Genomic DNA, 9,205 nt, shown 5'->3' with positions numbered 1-9,205 from the left:
AAAAAAATAGACCAGTATGGCTGAAGCTTGGTGTGCGTTCTTTCCAAAGATGCTACTAAGTAAACATGACCTCCATACGCGCTGGTGGTGCCATCTCTCGGACTTTGCACGGACTTTTCAAATGCCCCTCGTACATGTACTGACAAACAAATGATTACACTATCAGAGAAAGAGCTTCACAAAATGTGCAAATCAGTAATGCGCTGGTCCACCTCTGGCCTTCATGCAAGTAGTTATTCGTTTTGGCATTAACTGATAGCGTTGTTGGATATCTTCCTGATATCGTGTCGAATTCAACTGGCGCTTTAGATCGTCACAATCGGGAGATTGTAGGAGAGTGCTGCCTATAATGCTCCAAACGTTCTCAATTGGAGAGAGGTTCGGCGACCTTGATGGCCAAGGTAGGTTTCGGTAACCGCGACGACAAGCAGTAGAAACTCTAGCTGTGTGCGGAGGGAATTCTAGCTTAAGGAAATATAAGCACAGGTTGGTTTGTCTAAAGGGCAACAAAATGAGGCGAAGGATATCGTCGATGTACTGCTGCGCTATAAGGGGTCCTCTGATCACAACAAAGGGGGTCCTGCATTGAAATGAAATGACACTCTTTGTAGTCGGGCCGTATGGCGGGCTACAGTCAAATTTGTATCTCACCGCTACCCAGGGCGTCTCCAGACAGGCTTCTTTTTATTATATTTTAATTATCGTGCGTGCGGCGACGACTACGTTCGCCAGGAGCTAAAGAGATAACTCCAAAATATTTAAATAAAATTATCTGTGGCCGGACCATAGGAGACGGCAACGAGGCATCCGAAGGCACTGTTCTGTGCCCCGATAAATAACCAGCCTAGTGTAACGCGGCTGCAAGAGCGGTCCGGCTAACCACAAAAAAAAAATATTCTTAAGATAATCTTAAATTAATTAAAAGAAATTGTGGTGTGTAAGCAGGTAACTACTGGGCACATCGACAACTGCGACAAGTTTTGCTACCAGCGGAATATCTGATCACTGCAGAATACCAACCCATTTCAGGCTGTGTTTTAATTAATTTTAATTAATTTTAGGTGGGCCGATCCCGGCGGTACTGCAATGCCGGGCCAACCCGCGACAGAGGTGGAGCAAGCCCCTAGCACTCCGTCATGAGCCAAAAATGAGTTTAATATTCTGGTCCTGCGATGCAGGACGTATCAGATATTAAGCTGATAAGAACAGATACTACACTTTTTTTATTTTATTTTATTTATTTATTATTTTTTTTTTTTTTTTTTTTTTTGGCCTCCTTCCTCCCCTATAGCCCTACCTTTTCCTCTCCAAAAATGCCGCCATCCTCTAGTGTCGACGCAGCAGACAAAGCAGGGTGCTGTTAGTAGCAAGACTTATTGCCATAAACCGAAAATAAAAGCGGAAGCATACTCTGCTATGCACGCCTTCGTCGGTGATCACGTCTCAGATCGAAGCGGGACTCATCACTCAAGACAGCTGTATTCCACTACTCCAGTCAATGGGATTCCAGACCGAATATGCCCGATACCGCTGCAAATGTGCTTGTTCGTGTGTAGTGGTCAATGGTAGTTGGCGCAAGGGGCGTCGTGAACTCAACCGCCTTTCTGGGAACGTCGTTAATGGTCACTGAAGCACCAATTGGATCGGTGATAATGATGAATCCGGAGCTCTGAGAGCCTCTCTGACGATTACTGGGCCCTCACGTTCTGTCGCCTCTCTAGGTCGACTGCTTCCTTCTCGACGTTGTGTTCCTCCATAGTTCACCCATTCCTAACAACATCGTCGAATAGTGACATCTCTCCTCTTCAGATGTCGAGCGATTCGCTGATTACTCCGACTCTCTTCTTTCATCCCTACTTCACGTCTTCTCTCAAATGCTGACATCAGCTTATATATTTCGCACGCTTATCTGCGAGGCATAGTTACAGTCAAACTGTGTACACGGAATGAAATTCGCAGAGACTTTATGCCCTGGTATTGACATGTCCTCTGTTTACTATCCTTGCCATATGCGTGGTGAAATTGCGCTGCAGCTTCACACATTCCTCCATCCGCCTCCAAAGTTCACATTTTTGCACTTTCTGTCGATATCTGTATGGATATAAATTTGAGACCAATTTGCGTAATTCCTTCGTGGTGCGTCGTTTTTCGTGGTGCGTCGTTTTTTAGTGCGTAATTTGTTTAAGAAACTATATATACGGCGATTCGTGGTTCCATGATTGTATACTAATGATAAGTTATCGTGTACTGTACTTCGTTTTCATACGGGCTATATAATAGTTAGTACTATGTACTTGTCTTTTGCAGACGATGTGCCAGTTGATGCAGGTTGATAGTAGTGGACTGTAGATGTTACAATCGGTTGTTTTAGTGACTCATTGTGCCAGCTTGTAAAGCTAAGGACTTCAACAGGTTGTTATTTTTGGTTGATGTCTACTTGTACAGGTTAACTAGCCCAGGTAAAATTACTTTGTCTAAGAAACACAGTGTTGGCCCATTTGAGTTAAGAACTGTTGTATTTCTATGTAAGTGAAATATTGTTTTATTCTGGTCTCGTCAGTTTGTATATTCATTATTTATATTAATGAATGCCAAGGTTTTAGTTGCCTTATGCGCTTGCTTGCTGTAGTTTATTGTTTAGTAAAGATGATATTTTATGTAAGCCCACGTTGAGAAAAAAAAGGACAAACTCCACTCCATCCAAAAGCGACGCCACAACCTGCAAGAATGAGTGTAGGGAAAATCCCACGCCAGGGCATGCTCAGTCGGTCAAGGAGAAGACTGGACGTAGGATGACCCAGAACCAGGTGGCGGTGAAAAATGAAGACGCAACAGGCACAAGTTCAAAAGAAGGAAAGAAGGTACTCTTCCATAATTACTTGAAAGAAGTTGAACTTCTTAGCTAAGATCACTTGTAAACAACCTTTATTCTCCAGAATGAGATTTTCACTCTGCAGCGGAGGTGCGCTGATATGAAACTTCCTGGCAGATTAAAACTGGGTGCCCGACCGAGACTCGAACTCGGGACCTTTGCCTTTCGCGGGCAAGTGCTCTACCAACTGAGCTACCGAAGCACGACTCACGTCCGGTACCCACAGCTTTACTTCTGCCAGTACCTCGTCTCCTACCTTCCAAATTTTACAGAAGCTCTCCTGCGAAACATGCAGAACTAGCACTCCTGAAAGAAAGGATATTGCGGAGACATGGCTTAGCCACAGCCTGGGGGATGTTTCCAGAATGAGATTTTCACTCTGCAGCGGAGGTGCGCTGATATGAAACTTCCTGGCAGATTAAAACTGTGTGCCCGACCGAGACTCGAACTCGGGACCTTTGCCTTTCGCGGGCAAGTGCTCTACCAACTGAGCTACCGAAGCACGACTCACGTCCGGTACCCACAGCTTTACTTCTGCCAGTACCTCGTCTCCTACCTTCCAAACTTTACAGAAGCTCTCCTGCGAAACATGCAGAACTAGCACTCCTGAAAGAAAGGATATTGCGGAGACATGGCTTAGCCACAGCCTGGGGGAAGTTTCCAGAATGAGATTTTCACTCTGCAGCGGAGAGTGCGCTGATATGAAACTTCCTGGCAGATTAAAACTGTGTGCCCGACCGAGACTCGAACTCGGGACCTTTGCCTTTCGCGGGCAAGTGCTCTACCAACTGAGCTACCGAAGCACGACTCACGTCCGGTACCCACAGCTTTACTTCTGCCAGTTTGGAAGGTAGGAGACGAGGTACTGGCAGAAGTAAAGCTGTGGGTACCGGACGTGAGTCGTGCTTCGGTAGCTCAGTTGGTAGAGCACTTGCCCGCGAAAGGCAAAGGTCCCGAGTTCGAGTCTCGGTCGGGCACACAGTTTTAATCTGCCAGGAAGTTTCAACCTTTATTCTCGATTCCCGGTTTCAGTACGCATGGTTTCCATCTTGAGATCTGTGAATGCATTCATACATTGTGAAATTATACAGAGATGAAATTATGTATAGTAGTGGGAGCATTGTAATACCAAAACCCGACACCTCGATAGAAGGTCATTACATGTCTCCTATACCAGCTGTACAAGAAATCTTTCTAAGACATCGGCAGGTATGCGAGGGACGAAATGAACGATGCATCACCAAGTCAATATGCAAGGTAGTTTAGCAAATGCTCGTGTCCCATACCAAACACTACTGTGTATTTCATCGCAGCCAAGGCACCACTACACTGACAGGTCACAGATTCTGGTCGGAATACTGACAATTACACCAAGTTGTAAACCAGCTACTATACTGGCGCACTTGTGCAAGTGACTGTAATAACAATAATTTTTTGTATCTGTTTGGTAACTATCTTACAATAATTTTTATCGACACATAACAAGAATCGTGTTATGATTGAAATACATAAATAATTAAAAAATAAGAAGTATGTGGATATACTAGCGCCACCTGTCGGTGCTAGTTGTCAGTTTTCCGGCCAGTGTCGACCACCACCTGGCAGTCATGCGGTGCCCTGGCTGCAATGAAGTAACGGTAGTGCGTAGTACGGGACACGACCATTTATCGAATTACCCTGTGTGTTTTTGTCTTAACTCTGACTTGCTGATGCGTCGTTCATCTCGTCACTTTTATCGAGGTATATTGTAACACGCTTTTGTTATTACAATGCATCTGCTATTATACATAATTTTATTTCTGTATAATTTTAGACTGTACGAGGGGGACCCAAAAAAACTAAATTATTTTTTAAAGGCTACATATTGTCAAATTTTTTACAAAACAAGCTCATCCCATTCAAAAAACTCTCCTTTATAGCTAATACATTTGCCCGACCGGTGCTGCCATTATTCGAAATATTTTTTGTAGTCATCTTTAGAAATGACTGACAGCTCCTCCCTGTTTTTTTCTTGACTTCTTCAATGTTGTCAAATCGGAGTTCTTTGATTCCCCTTTTCATGTGTGGAAGTAAGAAAAAGTCGCACGGAGCATTGGGGCGAGTAAGGCTCGTGGGGCTGTGGAACCATGATATTTTTAGCCAGAAACAGAGATGGCTGTTAGTGTACGTGCGTTGTCGTGGTTGAGGAACTAGTTTAATGTCTGCCACAAATCGGGTCTTTTATGGAGAACACTAACCCACTAATATCTGACAGCTGATCAGTAATTGTCTGTCGACGGTCTGTGAGCACATCGTCTCGATTTTTTTCAATATTTTCGTCAATTCGTACAGTTAATGGACATCCAGAACGAGGTATGTCATCAGTCGACATGTCGCCATTTTTAAATCGATGATGATGATGATGATGAAGAAGGTGTTTGGTTTGTGGGGCGATCAATTGCGCGGTCTTCAGCGTCCGAGCAAAGTCTCAATGTATACACAGTCCAATTTTTTACACAGTCCAACCTAGCCGTTGTCACATACGATCATGATGATGATGATGAGGATGATGAAATGATGAGGACAACTCAGACACCGAGTCCCCGGGCAGAAAGAATGGCCAACCTGGCCAGGAATCGAACGCGGGACCCCGTGATCCAGAGGCAGCAACGTTAGCCACTAGACCACGAGCTGCGAACGTTTTTAAATCGAGCAAACCACTCGTACACTTGAGTTTTTTTCCATAGAGCCATCTTGGTAAGCTGTTTTCAACACTGAAACAGCTTCAGCAGCCATTTTTCCCGAGCTGAAAACAAAATCAGCTGATCTTTGATCACTTAAACTTGCCATCATGAAAAACGATACAAGAACAAAACAGCGCTAGCAAAAACAATCACTGCATACGAAAAGAAAAAGTCAGGTCAACAACACTGGCTGCGCTGAACTGGCGATAAGTAGGGAGTCTATATATATGAAGGGAGAGAGTGGCTAATGGCGATAGCGTCGCTGATTGGCTGAGAGCCGAGGACGCCAAGTTTTTGCCAAACTGACGCTGACTTGGTACGAGTATAAATAGATACTGTGTGTGATTCTGTACTATTGGTTCTCTTCAACGCTTCTAACGCCAATTCCACTGTACAGCTAAGTACAAATTGTAATACGGTATGTATCGAAGGACTTTCGCATGTTCTCTGTCGATTCTATTCACGTAAATTACCTTACAGTCACTCTGTTGCTCGGATCTATGACGTTACGTTTAGAAATTCACACCAATTTTAGAGGCAAAATTTTTATTTAAAGTGATTTACTGAGTGTCACTAATAATATGAATTACAAAATCATTAAGGAAAGTCAAGAGGAATGCCTGGTTGCTCCTCTGTTGGGTGCAAAAACCGAAGTGAAGATGGATGTATGATGCTCGTTGTAATCCGAAGGTCGTGAGTTGGAATCCTGCTAGATCCAGGTTTTCTTTAAACGTTATTTTCTAGACTTTTAATGGTTCTTGAGTAACACGATGTGTTTTAACATGTATACGGCACCATAAGTCTACGTACTTGCGACTGGCTACTCGTACTTGGACTCTGTCGTCTTGGCTATTCACATTCCTGTAAATTATAATTATCGTGTGGATATTTAGTTACCTATTTAGAATTACTTTCTGCTGTTTCAGTAGAGTACCTAAGTATTGATATTTTTCCCATTTTCTGTGGTACAGAATTTCTAAAAGTGTGTACAGAATGACGTGTTTTGCCAGCATAAGAAAATGTTGTAAGATCGACACACACTTAAAATGCATTATGTTCGGGCGGAAAGAGACAAGAGTTTACCAATTTCAGCGATGAATATCCTCACGGTAAAATCTGAAATAGCATTATGTACGCTGAGATATATTAAATGAAACTTGTTTTTCTTATTAATTAGTTGTCAATGTTCATATAGCATCATAAAATACAGTTGTTGAAATTCGGCAGACATACACACTGCTTCACGATACTTCCATTTACTCACAAATTTATTAGGTCTATATAAACATAGACTAATTGCATTTGTTTTAATCATGTACCGAGTATTAAGCTAGAACATCTGCTTTGGTCTCATGCGTCGAACACATGCATTATTTTACTCGTGAAATGGCTAGCTTTCTGCTTGCGTTGCTACCTAATTGTACGTCCGCGCGCAATCTGGTAAAAACATGGCTGACACGGGCCGATTGGCCACTCTCTCCCTATACAGGGTGTTACAAAAAGGTACGGCCAAACTTTCAGGAAACATTCCTCACACACAAATAAAGAAAAGATGTAACGTGGACATGTGTCCGGAAACGCTTAATTTCCATATTAGAGCTCATTTTAGTTTCCTGAGTATGTACTGTACTTCCTCGATCTATTTGTAAATTTTCACAAACAACATGTGTGGGCTGACGAGAATCCGCACGCAATTGTGCAATCACGTTATCAACAGATTTTATGTGAACGTTTGGGCCGGCATTGTTGGTGATGTCTTGATTGGGCCCCATGTTCTTCCACCTACGCTCAATGGAGCACGTTATCATGATTACATACGGGATACTCTACCTGTGCTGCTAGAACATGTGCCTTTGCAAGTACGACACAACATGTGGTTCATGCACGATGGAGCTCCCGCACATTTCAGTCGAAGTGTTCGTACGCTTCTCAACGACAGATTCGGTGACCGATGGATTGGTAGAGGCGGACCAATTCCATGGCCTCCACGCTCTCCTGACCTCAACCCTCTTGACTTTCATTTATGGGGGCATTTGAAAGCTCTTGTCTACGCAACCCCGGTACCAAATGTAGAGACTCTTCGTGCTCGTATTGTGGACGGCTGTGATACAATACGCCATTCTCCAGGGCTGCATCAGCGCATCAGGGATTCCATGCGACGGAGGGTGGATGCATGTATCCTCGCTAACGGAGGACATCCTGTTGCTGTGTGTTTCCATTACATGATTAATGTGATTTAAAGAGAAATAATAAAATGAGCTCTAACGTGGAAAGTAAGCGTTTCCCGACGCCCGCATCTCGTGGTCGTGCGGTAGCGTTCTCGCTTCCCACGCCCGGGTTCCCGGGATCGATTCCCGGCGGGGTCAGGGATTTTCTCTGCCTCGTGATGGCTGGGTGTTGTGTGCTGTCCTTAGGTTAGTTAGGTTTAAGTAGTTCTAAGTTCTAGGGGACTTATGACCACAGCAGCTGAGTCCCATAGTGCTCAGAGCCATTTGAACCATTTGTTTCCCGACACATGTCCACATAATATATTTTCTTTCTTTGTGTGTGAGGAATGTTTCCTAAAAGTTTGGCCATACCTTTCTGTAACCCTGTATAGGTTCTCTAGCGATGAGTTGCGCTATACGTGCCTAGCAGCTTTTTTTTTTTTTTTTTTCAAGTAATCACTACAGATCGCTCTCGCTCCTTACACTTAAGGTGACTAAGCTAATTATTCCATTAGATTGTGTCACTGTTTGAACACCTTGTGTTTTGCATTGTGCCAATAGGAGGAAACCGCCAAGACGTCGACTCTCAGGTCGCGCCGAACCCTGCAGACGACGTGCTGGCGCAGCTCGTGACGTCCGGAGCAGATGGCCAGTGGGCGGGTATTTACTGCGGCCTGCCTCATTACGGGGAATTAAAAGAACTGTCCGTCTCCGGGCAGCGCGTCAATCGGAGCAGAACGCCGTCAATTAGAGGCCGAGACCTGCGGCTCGCGAGTGCGAACCGCCGCCAATTACTGCTGCGGGCGTTGTCCGGCCGCGGCTCCGTAATGGCGCCGCATTATTTGTGATTTATGCGGCTGTCCGCTCAAGTAATGGCTCGCCTGCGCTGTCGATATCTGTGACGATAGGCCGCGCTGCGTGCGTCGGCGTGGCGTGGCGTGGCGCGGGGGCGTCAAGCAGAGAGCTGTCAGCGGCCGCCTCGTTATGCCGCTGTTTGCTGGGCCTCTTCCCTCACCAGGGGGAAAAGACGCGTCCCTCGTCGTGTCGGAATCGCGTACTGAGCTCTCGTTCCCAGCACCTTCGAATACACGTATGACCAGCCATCGTCCTCAGCGTGTAACGGGTATAACTGCAGACATATATTTATAGATTTTTTCCCTGTGTCAGGCAGTCTTCCCACAAACACGGCACAAATTTTATGACCTGATATTTCCTGAACGTTCGTAAATGTCAGTATAGACTAACCGTTTTGCACCCATGCGACCACAACGCAACACTCCACTTGCTGTCCAGGGGAAAACAAGCATTAATGCCCAAATGTACTTGGAGGTACTAACCAACCTAAAGCCATAAATCTACATCTACATCCCTACTCCGCAAGCCACCTGAAGGTGTGTGGCGGA

The 9,205-nt window shown here is 44.8% G+C and overlaps 1 pseudogene; it reads right to left on the bottom strand.

Annotated features, from left to right (window-relative positions):
* Positions 1-1,056: 1,056 nt before the first annotated feature.
* On the bottom strand, positions 1,057-1,232 carry LOC124790904 (annotated as a pseudogene).
* Between the last annotated feature and the right edge of the window lie 7,973 nt (positions 1,233-9,205).

The sequence above is a fragment of the Schistocerca piceifrons genome, chromosome 3, assembly GCF_021461385.2.
Source record: "Schistocerca piceifrons isolate TAMUIC-IGC-003096 chromosome 3, iqSchPice1.1, whole genome shotgun sequence".
NCBI lineage: Eukaryota > Metazoa > Arthropoda > Insecta > Orthoptera > Acrididae > Schistocerca > Schistocerca piceifrons.
Note: the sequence above shows the minus strand (reverse complement) of the source record. Positions and strands in the feature narration are given on the sequence as shown.